Source organism: Callospermophilus lateralis, chromosome 2, assembly GCF_048772815.1.
Source record: "Callospermophilus lateralis isolate mCalLat2 chromosome 2, mCalLat2.hap1, whole genome shotgun sequence".
Lineage (NCBI taxonomy): Eukaryota > Metazoa > Chordata > Mammalia > Rodentia > Sciuridae > Callospermophilus > Callospermophilus lateralis.
Window position 1 is genome coordinate 1,156,665 of NC_135306.1, and position 13,801 is coordinate 1,170,465.

Sequence of the window (13,801 nt, forward strand, 5' to 3'; positions counted from 1 at the left end):
GAGGACACAGAGGATGCTGGGCCTCCCAGCGTGGCGCCACCTCATGCCTCTGGCTGTCCCCAACCTCAACCTCAACTGCCCAATCACAGAACAGCTCTCCTTAACCTCGCCTTGACTTCTGTTAATTGGCCAAAGGGTCGTCATATGACCCAAATGGACCAATCAGGGTTCTTTCTTAGTTTTTTTTTTTTTTTTGGGGGGGGGAGTAGATTGAACTCAAGGTCACTCAACTACTGAGCCACATCTCCAGCCCTGTTTTGTAGTTTATTTAAAGACAGGGTCTCACTGAATCGCTTAGAACCTCTCTTTTGCTGAGGCTGGCTTTGAACTCGCGATCCTCCTACCTCAGCCTCTCAAGCCTCTTCCCTAGTCTCTTGTCTGGGTTGGAAACTGGATGGAGATCTTTGCTCTGTGTCCAGTCTGAGAGGTGAATCCCTGAGAAGTAGGGCTCAAGATTCGCCTGTGTATGCATTTCTGTGAAGAGGAAGCCAGTTTGAGAGGAGGAATCTGACAGGATGGGAAGAGGGAACAGCCCCACCCGCACAGGGTCATGCCTACTCAGTGCCTACTGAGCCATGACTCTACATCCCTGCCCACATGGCCAAGGGCAGAGGATAGGCCTTCATCTGAAGTCCAGCTGCTGGGGAGCTGCCTTCACATCAGGACTGGGGAAATGAGGCTGTCATCATCAGACCTGGCTGCCAGACAAAGAAGTTGACTAGAGCCAGGCCTCTGTCCCTGATCTGGGGGAGCCCCAAGGCCCTCCCAGAGAACAGCGAGACACCACTGGGTCTTCCATCCAGCCCCGTGCCCATGCCAGCTCCCACACCATCGTCCACATTGTTGTACTGGCCTCCTCCCCCACGAATCCCTCCTCTCTGACATCTCCAACTCCCACTCTCGGGAAGGACATCTTCCCAACATCCCACTTCCCAGGCACCTGCTCCCCCTGGACACCACTCTAGGGGCTGGGTACAGCAGGGAAGCCAGGTACCTTGGACCATGTCACGCAGGCTTCACTTTGAGGAAACACAAGCAGCACAAAGGGACAGAGAGCTATGGGACAGGCAGGTATTCAACAGATCTGCACCTTCTCAGCACACCACCCCTTCCAAGGTGGAGCCTGTTTCCTCTGCTTGAATGGGACTGCACTTGATGGCTTTTTTCTTTCTTTTTTTTAATGAGATCGAACCCAGAGGTGCTTTCTACTGAGACACACTCCTATCCCTTTTCATTTTTTGAGACAGGGCCTCACTTAACTGCTAAGGCTGGCCTCAAACTTGCAATCCTCCTGCCTCCTCTACCTTCCAAGTGGCTGGGATTACAGGCGTGCACCACTACACCTGCTCTTTTTTTCTTTTTTGAGCTGGTCTCTCTCTGTTACCCAGGCTATCCTTAAGCTCCTGGGCTCTAGAGGCCCTGTCTCAGTATCCTGACTAGCCAGGATTACAGGCACATGAGAGCACATCTGGCTTAAATGTTTCTCTGGTGACAAACAAAAATGTTGCGAAATTTTATGTTCAACAGAGAAAATTTCACCTTCTTGGTTTGTTTCTTTGTTTGTACCAGGGATTGAACCCAGGGGCACTTAACCCCTGAGCCACATCGCCAGCCCTTTGTATTTTTTATTTTGAGATAGGGTCTATGTTGTTGAGGCTAGACTAACAACATGCCATCCTCCTGCTTCAGCCTCCCAGCCACTGTAATCCCAGCAGCTCAGGAGGCTGAGACAGGAGGATCACCCCTCTGGGATCACAGGACCACATCCAGTTTATGCAGTTTCTCTGATGTTTTCTTGGGGTCTGTCCTGAATGCAAGGGCTGCAGGGGCTTAAGGGGTGAGGGTATCTTATACTAAGCAGTCCCTAAGGGCCAGGGAGGTCTCCAGTGCCCTTCACCCAGTTTTTCCCAATGGTTGCATCTCACACACACAGGACAATAGGGAATGCAGGAATGTAGTAGGGCTGTGGATGCAGCAGCTCAGGGACAGAGCACTTGCCTAGCATGCAAAAGCCCTGGGTTCCATAAGACAAAAGCAAAAGAAAGAGCCTTCAGGAATGTTACGTGGGGTACGGTGCTCCAAGTCATTGCAGGGTGCCTTCAAGGTGCAGGACTGTCCCCATTATAGACCTCCCCTTCTTATTCACAACCCTACTACGAGCCCAGCCCACTCTCAAGAGGTGATCAGCTCTTGAAAGACTGCCCCATCTTCACTCCACAGATGGGCACTTGCAATAAACAAGGTGCTGAGATTGGTCGCTACGCAGACGGGGGGCAGTTTTCAAGGACCACACAGGTGGTGGGAACGAGAGCCAAGTGTGCACAGCTGTCTGAGGGCTGGAGCTTGGGGGCCTTATGGGAACTGGAGTTCACACCTGGAGTGGAGACCGCTCTGGGGTGCCCAGGAACCCCTCGTGCCCCCACCCGGCCCCTCACCAGGGCTGAGACAGCCCAGGGGCTGGGAGGCATGGGGAGCTCTCACAGCTGCTGGGGGCAACTCCTCCAGCTCCAGCCTCCTTGAGATACATGGTTTCCCTGGAGCCACGTTTGAGGGCACTGCTGGGACTGTCCTTGTAGAAGAGATGCCACCAGGAGAGGGTCCCAAGGAATTCCTGGAGAGCAGGGAAATGGACTAAAGACCAGTAGGGTCCTTGACATACATAATGGAAAATAATTTCAGTTCATGTCAGTCAGAGGCACAGACAGAGATAATTCATCCAGGAAAGCAGATGCACACTCAGGGGAGAATGTGGGCCATCTCAAGAGTGAGACAGCTGGGCGTGGAGGTGCACACCTGTAATCCCAGCAGCTCAGGAGGCTGTGACAGGAGGATGGAGAGTTCACAGCCAGCCTCAACAAAAACAAGGCGCTAAGCAACTCGGTGAGACTCTGTCTCTATAGTTATTTATTTATTTATTTATTTATTTATTTATTTATTTATGCTGGGGATTGAACCCAGGGCCTTGTGCATACAAGGCAAAAACTCTACCAATTGAGCTATGTCCCCAGCGAGACCCTGTCTCTAACTAGAATTCAAAATAAGGCTCAGATCAGTGAGCTCAGTGAGTGAATGCCCCTGAGTTCAATCCCTGGTACCCCCACCCCCAAAAAAGAATGAGACATGTTTTGGGGGTTCCCAGCTCTTCTTTTAGAGGAAACTTGGTGAGAGATGGGTATGAGAATATATGTAGGGATGATGTCAATCTGGTCATTCTCAGAAGCCTTAGGCTGACCTGGTCCCCCTTGTCTGATCAATAGATAACACTGGAAAGTCCCCTACACTGTAGGTTTCTCAAATTATCTCTAATTAACAGCACACAAGGTAATTATCATAACTAAGTGAATTTACCATTAACTTGAAGACTTACAGATTTCCCTAAAATTTGGGAGTGACAGTCCTGGAAAAACATGTGGAACTTTAAATTAAAACTATATTTCTGATGGCCGGGGTGGCACATGCCTATAATCCCAGCGGCCAGGAGCTGAGGCAGGAGTATCTGGACTTCAAAGCCAGCCTCAGCCAAACTGATGTGCCAAGTAACCCAGTGAGACCCTGTCTCTCAATAAAATACAAAATAGGGCTGGGGATGTGGATCAGTGGCCAAGTGCCCCTGGGTTCAATCCCTGGTACCAAAAAAACCCCAAACCAAACAAACAAAAAACATTTTCTTATTTTATGTCTTCTTTCTACCTACATCTTTATGTCTTCTATCCTACCTCATCCCCTCTTCCCAGATATCAGTTCCTTATTCTTTTATAAAATTCTATTTATTTATTTACTTTTGAGGCTGGGGATGGAACCAGGGCCTTGCACACACTGAGCGTGAGCTTCTCCACTGAGCTCAGTCCCAGCCTCAAGTTTTTTGTTCTTAAGAACTGACAAAGGGGGGCTGCGGTTGTGGCTCACTGGTAGAGCGCTCGTCTCGCACGTGACAGACCCTGGGTTCCATCCTCAGCACCACATAAAAATAAAGATATTGTGTCCATGTATAACTAAAAAAATATATTAAAAAAAAAAGAACTGACAAAGGAACTAGGACTGTGGCTCAGCAGTAGAGTGCTTACTTGTCACCTGTGAGGCCCTGAGTTCCATCCTCAGCACCTCATAAAAATATATACATAAAATGAAGAAATTGTGTCCAACTACAACTAAAAAATAAATATTTAAGAAAAAAAAGAACTGATGAAGGGAGAAGGTCTGTCTTTTTAAACATGTTTCTGCTGGTGCATTACAATCCCATAACAGTGGGATTCACTGTAACATATTCATACATGCACACAATATAATGTGGTCGGTAGCATCCCCACTAAGCAGGTCCATCTTCCTTGGCTGCTTCAGGCTGATAAGGGACAATGACTCTGCCTAGCCAGGGATGGGGAATCTTGTCCTGACTGATCTAAAGGAGACAGAGGAAGGTCAGGATTTGCTGGTTTTAGAAGCATTCTTTGGTAGCCTAGAAAAGAAGGCATGGGCATGAAAGATATTCGTAAATGAAAATAAAGAAGCTTTCTATGCAAAGTGCAATGGCTAAGAAAATAAGAGCCTTTTCCCACCCAGTTGTTCAGAAGACCAGGTGGGTAGGACGGCATTAAAACTTAAGGCAGAATCAGACTTCCTGTTGAGAACCAAGGTCTTGTCATGCAGGACACACATTCCCAGGGCTATCGGGGATAGGAGCACAAGAGTCCATCTTGACTGCACAGTCTCCTCCCTGTGCTGCAGTTAATATACCCGGGCCACTTGGCTTGAGAAGATGGCCTTTCTCATGGTTTAACCAGGAGATGCTAGCACTGTGTCTGGAGGGCCTTCTGTGTACACCGGCTAACAGACCCGGTGTGCCCCATCACATCTTCAAGCCCGACTTAGGGAATGACAGGAGAAGCCAGAATATTGCACCAGGGAAAGGCAGATGGTGCCCCTTGGAGTGGCAAGTTTGGGAAGTTAGCTGGACCCTCTACAGTCAACCCAGTGTCTTTGTACCCCAGGACATCCTGCACACCTTCCCATCCAGCTGGGAGGTAACCAGGGTCAAAGGCCGATAGCACACAGCCACTGGGTGCCATTTGGGGATGGAAAGCAGTCCTGCCCGCCACCGCCAGTTGGTGGGGAACCAGCATCAACCATTGTCTCTGGGTGGAGCTGTGTAACTGCAATTTTCTGCAGGGGATCATCCCATTCTACACATGGAATTGCTCCAAGGATCAAGAGAGTGATTTCTATTCCCGACAGGGTGATGCCTTTTGGCTGAGTTGCCCCACAAGGATGTTAGCCAAATGCTTTTATCCCACATTTCAAGATAACCTTTCAGGTATCCATAATTATCACCTTTTATCCCAGATGTCTTGGGAATTTGAGAAAAATATGGCCCAGCATAATGCCACATCTGAGCATTAGTCTCAGTAAGAGAGAAATCTTTTCCATGGCCCTTTCCTAAGGTCTCATGGATAAGACACTGGACAGGACCCTGGGAATCATCAGATCCAGTGTGAGCCTTGAAGTGGTAGTTTCATTTTGTTGCTTTCTCATGAGTTCTTGGAGAGTGATCCAAACATGCTCCTGCAAGGGCCACTTGGCTTGAGAAGATGGCCTTTCTCATGGATGCATCATGCCACTCAGATGTCCTGGATGAGGCATTCTCATTAATATCTCTGACATATTGTTGGGCTTAGTCAAGGAGAGTTAGTTTCTCCCTGGGAGACTGATGTAAGGGTCAGGAGACAAACTAGCGGATGAGCCTGAGTTCAAGTAGACATGGTGCAGTTATAAAAACTATATGCAAGGCCAAAAAACAATTTGATGGCATAAAGAGCCAGATTCGCTGATACTTGGTGATATGCTGTGAGCCCCAAAGTAACTAGAAAGTAGATCATAGAAGCACCAAAAAGCCACTGAGTGATACACAAAAACAGGCTTATCCTGAATTCTCATTTCTCTTGAACAATACTTTTACATCTTCTAACAGCTCAGAATAATATTGTTTGCAGGTCCTGTAGGAATCTTGAGATGGATTTCAGGTCTCATAAGAAGCTTGTTTCAGGGGCTGGGGATGTGGCTCAAGCGGTAGCGCGCTCACCTGGCATGCCCGGGTTCGATCCTCAGCACCACATACAAAGATGTTGTGTCCGCCAATAACTAAAAAATAAATATTAAAAAAATCTCTCTCTCTCTCTCTCTCTCTCTCTCTCTCTCTCTCTCTCTCTCTCTCTTTAAAAAAAAAAGCTTGTTTCAAATGTCAAATATTTTCTCTGATATAAGGAGTCTGATTTATAGTGGGGTAGGGAGGGGAGCATGGGAGGAATAGAGGAACTCTAGATAGGGCAGAAGGGTGGGAGGAGAAGGGAGGGGGCAGGGGGTTAGAAATGATGGTGGAATGTGATGAACATCATTATCCAAAGTACATGTATGAAGACACAAATTGATGTGAATATACTTTATATATAACTAGAGATATGAAAATGTGCTCTATATGCATAATATGAATTGTAATGTGTTCCGCTGTCATATATTTAAAAAATCAATTAAAAAAAAAAGAAGAAGAGGGGCTGGGACTGTGGCTTAGTGGTAGAGCACTCGCCTAGCATGGGCGGGACCCAGGTTCGATCCTCAGCACCACATAAAAATAAAGGCATTGTGTTGTGTCCATCTACACCTAAAAAATAAATAAATAAATATTAAAAAAAGAAGAAGACGAAAATGAAGTTTATTTCTACAGAGTCTGAAGGAACAGGTTTAATTCTAAGTGCATGAACCCACAAACTGTGTCCCTATGATTTAACAGCCGTCGGGTGCCAGGGAGAACCAGAGAGGGACCCTTTTGTTTTTAGAAGAAACTGATCCAAATGGAGTCCTTTCTCCAGGCATTGGGTAAGACTCAGTAACCAGGTCGTACTTATTTTTTTTTTTTTTTGGTTCTGGAGATTGAACCCAGGGGTGCTATGTCACCAATCTGCATCCCTCCCCTTTTTACTTTGGAGACAGTCTCACTAAGTTTCCCAGTCTGGCCTGAAACTTTTCATCCTCCTACCTCAGCTCCTGAGTTGCTGGGACCCTAGGTGTGGCCACCATGTCCTGTGCAGGTTGTACTTTTGTTACACAGATTGATTCATCAGGAGCCAGGGTTGTTGCCGTATTCTAATAAAGCTTTTTAACTTGGTCCAAATTAATGACACATTTAATGGTTTCCAGTGTCTTAGGTTCAGCAACAGGATCTGAGCTCAGGAAAGTCTCCTGCAAGGTGTCTCATCAGGGCTCAACTGGAGAGGCCTCAGGAGCAATTCTGGTTCTCAGCAGAGAAGCAGGTGGTGAATAAAGCCAGGGCTCTGAAGGCCTCCTAACCCCACTGTTTAGAAAAATGACCCCCGGGGGGTCTCAGGGTGGTCCAGGCTTTGAGGACTCCCAGTGCCACGCCCTGTCTTCTGCCACATGTAGGGCAAACAGCTTCCCCAACTGGCAAACACCCAGGGCTGGGGCAGATAGCAGCAAGTCCTTGAGCTTTTGAAAGGCCTTTTGCTATTTTCCTGTCCAATATAGGGGCTCATAATCAGCCCCTTGTGTGGCTTCATAGAGTGGCTCAGCTGCAAGTCTAAAGCTGGGAATCTGCAAAACCCAGGCATCCCCAGGAGGGCTCTCAGCTGCCTTTTGGTCTGAGGTAGTCTTTTTTTAAAAGGATTCTTTTCTCACAGGGGTGAGATTTCATTTCCCTGGAGCTGGGATGTGGCCCAAACATTTTGCCCTTTGTTGGGAGATCTGAGCCTTCTGTGGAGACACTCAATATCCTGGGGCTCCCAGGAAGTGAAGAAGTCTGAGTGTTATTACCAGAGTACTGTTTGGTGGGAATGCAGATAAGGAGATCATCTGTGTATTGGAGGAGAACCCCATTTTTAAGAGTTAGAGATCTTGATTCCTTTGCTAAAGCATTTCCAACCCAGTGGGGATGCCTCTCAGTCCCGGAGGCGGCACGGGCACAGTATGCCAGGCAGTTTCCATGACAACGGGATCAGTCCATTCCAAAGGAAATGGCGATTGTGAGTCAGGATGCAGAAGAAAGCATCTGAGATCAAGAGCAGTGAGCCAGGCAGATCCACTGGGTCTCTGAGTTAAGACCATGGACAGGTTAGGAACTACAGGGTGCAGTGCGATTGCAGCCTTGTTAACTGCCCCCAAATCTTGGACTAGCCCATAATCCCTACTTGGTTTTGACACAGAAAGGATGGGGGTGTTATGTGGGGATTGGCATGAACTAGAAGACCATATTGAGATTTAGAGATGAGAGGCTGAAGTCCTGGGTGGGTCTCTGTTTAGGATATTGCCATTTATGGGTATAAACTGGAGTTCAAGGAAACAGAAGCAAGCTGGGTGTTAACTGCTTTTCCTGGAATTTTAGGTCCCCAGACTTGAGGATCTGCTTAAGATAAAACACTATCAGATCTGTTTCCCTCATCTGTTGGCCTTGCTACTAATGTACCTACCAAACAAGGAGGCTGACTGTCTTGGTGCTACACAGAGGGGCACCCGGAGAAGCTGGAAAACCTCTTCCCAGCAAAGGTGAGGGGCATACTGCAAGAACTAAGGCTTGAGTGAAACTAGTTCTCCAGATCTCTAGGTAAAGACACTGTAAATTGCTGGGCCTCATGGGGGCCATCAACACCAGTCACAACCCAAGTTTGATTATAAAGGGGTCCAGGAGGACTAGGGTTGTGGCTCAGTGGTAGAGCACATAAAAATAAATAAGTAAACTAAAAGTATTGTGTTCATCAACAGCATAGATAGATAGACAGACAGATAGATAGAAAGGGGTCCAGGAGTTTCAAGCAGAGCAGAGAATTGAGCCTGTGTGTCTTAAAGGAAGTTAACGTCTCTACTGCATTTCCAGAATCACCTGGGACTCTTCTGCCATGATGTCAGTTAACCAAAGAGTGCTTTGAGAGGCTCAGGCAGCCTTGGTCTGCCAGGGTAACCATAATGGAAGCAGAGGGCCTCCCCTCCCTTTGGAAAGAAAGCAATCTCATCTTCAGTGATTTCCCTCTTTGCAGAGGGGCATAACCCAGGTGTGGCTAGACCTCACTTGGAGCTGTCTACTCCAAATACCATGCTTTTTCAGCAGTACCAATTTCCAGGTCTCAAGTTACTTCCTTTTCCCTGGTAAGGAGCCTCTGGGTATCTCTGAAGTCCAAGTCCTAGAACCCCAAGCTAGGGCACCTGGGCTACTTCTCCAGTCTTCATGCATCCCTTCTGAACTTTTTATTTTTTATTTTATTTTTTGAGGTACTGACAATTGAACTGGGGTGCTTTACCACTGAGCTACATCCCTGGCCCTTTTTATTTTTTGAGTCATGGTCTTGCTAAGTTGCCCAGCTGGCCTGGAAGTTGCAATCCTCCTGCCTCAGCCTCCGGAATCAATGGGATTCCAGGCAAGGTCACACACACACAGCTCATAAGTCCTTTTCTACTTTGTCTCCCTATTATTGAAAACTCCAGAGGCCAAATTTTAAAGTTGATTAGTTTGAATTTCCATCACCTGTTTCTGTCTGAAGTTTTACTATCAGGAGCTGATCCGCTGATCAAGTTTGTCCCTAACATCTGTTCCTCACTTGAGTTAGTATCAATATCAGTACATTTCTGAAAGGTTTCAGTTAAGTGAGTTAAATGCCCCTAAACAATGCAGGATCTCCACCTTGTCTCAGTGTCCCCCTGACCTCCTCATGACTACATGGTCCACTCAGGCTGGTCCCTAGTTTCCTGCCCCAGCTCTGTTTCTGACAATCCAGTGGACTCTGGACTCTGGCTGGGGACAGCATCCTTTCCCACAGGCTGCTCACTTGCCTTGCTGCTGCCAGTTCACGGGTCTTTCCCTCAGGAGGGCAGCAGGTGCGAAGATGACTGGAATGTCCGCCCCCACGGATGATGCACAATGTTGGGGCCTGGAGCTCCTCCAGGAATCCATCAGGGTCCTCCAGAAAGCACCTGTGCCAGTAAGTCATGGAAAAGGGTCATGTCCCACCCAGCACCTCCAGGAGAAGGCCATGTTGGCAGGCTTAGAAGCTGGGTCAGGAGGGGCCTCACTGCCCTGCAGGGCTAGTTCCTGGTAACTAGGCTGAGGAGCAGGTAGTAGGAGGGGAAGGAGTGGAGAAGAGGGAGAGGGAGGCTCAGAATTTTGTCCAGGCTTTCAAACGAAGGCTCTGGGATGCTGCTGCTCCTGCATTCTGAGCAATGGGTGCTTGAGGAAGCTGTTGGGAGCACCTAAAAATGAATCCTCCATGGTCTGAGCATGACACCTTACAAGATCCCTGTGATTTCAGGTTTTGATACAGAGTCATAAAGGCTTGAATATGTGGGATCTCTGTCCATTTTTCTTTCCCTTTATAGAATGAATCAAGTTGATGTGTTAAATCTGAGTCCCATTTTTAGGCCATATTTCTCCTCTAACACGTATGAAGGCAAAGCTGAACCACAGAAGGAAATCAACTCCTTAAGCCCTCTGCCTTAAAATTATTCCATTATTTACTATGCTTCATGGGGTAAATTCTCAGGGACAGAGGCTGAATTACCCATAATCTTGTAATTTGCACACTTCAAGAGTTTTTTTCCTTGCATTTTTTTCTGAAAAGATACGGGAAAAAAGAAAGGATAATTTATGTCCACAAACTGGGTTTAGGGATCAGACAATTTTTGTCTATCCCATATTCCAGGATCCAAAAGGCTTAAACCTTTAAAGCAGAATTAGATAATATTAACCTGCCTCACTGCTGCCACCTACTGGCAGACATTGAAACTGTCAAGGTGGAAATTTGGTTCCAGGTGACACTAGGGGTTTGAAAGTTACTGACAGACGCCTGCAGTCCCAGCAGCTCAGGATGCTGAGGCAGGAGGATCCCAGTTCAAAGCCAGCCTTGGCAATTTAAAGAGGCCTTAAGCAACTTAGTGAGACATTGACTTAAAAATTTTTTTAGGGCTGGGGTTGTGGCTCAGCGGTAGAATGCTCGCCTCGCACGTGAGAGGCCCTGGGTTCAATCCTCAGCACCACATAAATAAATAAAATAGAGATATTGTGTTCAATTACAACTAAAAAATAAATATTTAAAAAGAATTTTTAAAGGAAGAAGGGCTGGGCATGGTGGTGCATGCTATAATCCCAGCAGCTCAGGAGGCTGAGGCAGGAGGATGACAGGTTTGAAGTCAGCCTCAGCAATTTAGTGAGGCTGTAAGAAACCTAGTGAGAACCTGTCTCAAAATAAAATAAAAATAAAAAGGGCTGGGGATGTGGCTCAGTGGCTGAACCTTGGGTTCAATCCCTGTTATAGGACTGGATTACATAAAGGGAAGATCAGAGGTCAGTAATGTAGGAGATCTAGATTACAGGGATGGGCAAGAGCAGGCAATGCAAAGTGAATTCTTACAAAACCCTGTTATGATCTTTATGCATGGGTGAAGAACCAATCATCCATAAATACATAGCAAAAGGAGGTCCAGCAGAAGAAGGAGAATGGGAGAGGGGAGGGAAAAGGCGGGGGGATCAGGAACTGAATCGAATTCCATGCATGTATGAGTTGGTTGGGATGAATCCAGCTTCGTGTGACTATAAAGCTCTAATAAAAAACAGGCTTGGGGACTGGAGCTGGGGGTTAATGGCAGAGCACTTACCTAGCATGTGTGAAGCCCTGGGTTTAGTCCTTGGCAACACATAAAAATAAACAAAATAAAGGTCTTGTGTCCATTTACAACTAAAAAAAAAAAAAAAAAAAAAAAAAAAAAAAACCAGGCTGGGATGTGTGTGCTCTGTGGCTGAGCACCCCTGGGTTCAATTCGATGCCTGATTTTAAAAAATAAATAAACACCAGAGGCGGAGAGAATATCCTGAGATCTTAAATAATCCAGGTGTGCTTGAATTTATAATTTTTTTGTCTGAGAACTTATGATCCTTAAAGCAACGCCGACACACAGACCTTGTAGCCCATAGGAATATCTAAAGGCCTTCCAGGATGGGGTGGTCACAGCAGATACCTCTTCATGGCCAGGTCTGACGCAAAACAAACCACGTCAGTACTGCCACTGTGCTCCCCGAGGTGGAGCTGCCTTTCTTCCAATTACACAGTGCCAGTAAGGTGTGGGTCTGTCTTGACTAAGGTGGTCAAGGAGGACATTTTTTTTAAGAAATATATATATTTACATATATATATACTGTGTGCGCGCATGTGTGTGTGGGGGTGGTGTATATATACACACAGGTACACAAACATCAGGGATCAAAACTGCAACAGGATCAGGCGTGGTGGGACACGCCTGTAATCCCGGCGGCTTGGGAGGCTGAGGCAGGAGGATCACAACTTGAAAGCCAGCCTCAGCAAATTAGTGAGACCCTATCTCAAAATGAAACATAAAAAGGGCTGGAGATGTGGCTTAAGATGGTTAAGTGTCCCTAGGTTCAAACCTCAGTACCAAAAACAAGCAAGCAAAACTTGGGCAAATATTGTGCAAAGAGAAGGTGAAAATTCACATGACTATCAGCATGATTTAGCAAAGCAGGATTTGAGAATGCTTCCTCATTACCAGTAGCAGCTCAGGACAGACCAGTTTAACTGGCGCATGAAACACACAATTGTGCGTATCACAGAAGTACCTCAAGAGTACTATGAGAATCCACCTTCAGAACTATCACAGCAGAAGCCTAAAGAGACTGGCAGTGAAAGTTGGGTTTGCATGTGGTGAATATCAGGGTTTACTCCTCTTGTTATCATCCCAAAAGTCATACCCCCACAGGATCTTGGTTGAACCCTGTTCTGAAGAATCTAGGTGGTCCTGGAAACACAGGCAGATCAATCCCTCATATTCACCTTCTGGAGAAGCAGACTTCCCTGTGACCAGGAGCAGGGTGTGTCAGGCCAAAGGTGTTTCATGAACAAACACATCTTTTAAGGGGAACAAAGGGCTTTGGCTGAGGAAAAGCGGAAGAGAGAGAGAGGGAGGGAGAAATGTCACCTATTTAAGTCTTATAGCATCTTGGATTAAAAGTGACTTTTTCCTTTGGTCTCAAAAGGATCTGAGAAGTGACACAAATTTTACATTCCAGCTGGACTGAGATAGCAGGCCTTCCAAGGACAGAGCTGAGAAACCCAACAGGTGAATAAGAGGGAAGAAACCAGGGAAGGATGCCAAAGACCATTGAGCCTTTCAGTTTTAGCATTCAAACAGTCCTATCAGGTCCCAAGGATGGCATCAACCTTACCTAACTGCCACTTGAATCTACAGTTCAGGGATTTCCCATCACACAAAAAAGGGAGCCATGACCAGTGCAGTAAGTAGAGCTTCTTAAAGTGAAGGGGGCGGGGCTGGGGCTCAGGGGCCATTTGCCTGGCATGGGAGAGGCCCTGGGTTCCATCCTCAGCACCGCATATAAACAAACAAAATAAAGCCCATTGACAACTAAAAAAATATTTTAATAAGAAAGAAAGTAAAGGGAGTGAGGCTGGGGACATAGCTCAGTTGGTGGAGGGCTTGCCTGGCAGGCTCAAGGCCCTGGGTTCAGTCCCCAGCACCACGGGGTGGGGGTGGGGGGAGTAAAGGGAGCAGAGGGAGAACTCTAAGGACAGGAGTTCACACCAGACACTTCCCACAGGATCCCAGGACCAGTGATGGAGAACGTCCACACGCACCAGAGACACAGACGAGGATCTATTTAGGAAAGCAAATACACATTCCAGGGAGAACGCAGTGAGAGAGTGTTTTGGGGGATCCAGCTCTTTTAGAGCAAACCTGGTGAAAAGTGGATGTGAGAGGTGTGTAGGGATGTGGTCTCCACCATCTA

General features: G+C 46.9%; 1 non-coding gene across 1 annotated transcript; it reads right to left on the reverse strand.

Annotated features, from left to right (window-relative positions):
• Positions 1 to 2,933: 2,933 nt before the first annotated feature.
• On the reverse strand, positions 2,934 to 3,002 carry Trnat-ugu (transfer RNA threonine (anticodon UGU)). The gene has a single exon. It is a non-coding gene; the product is annotated as a tRNA-Thr (tRNA).
• Between the last annotated feature and the right edge of the window lie 10,799 nt (positions 3,003 to 13,801).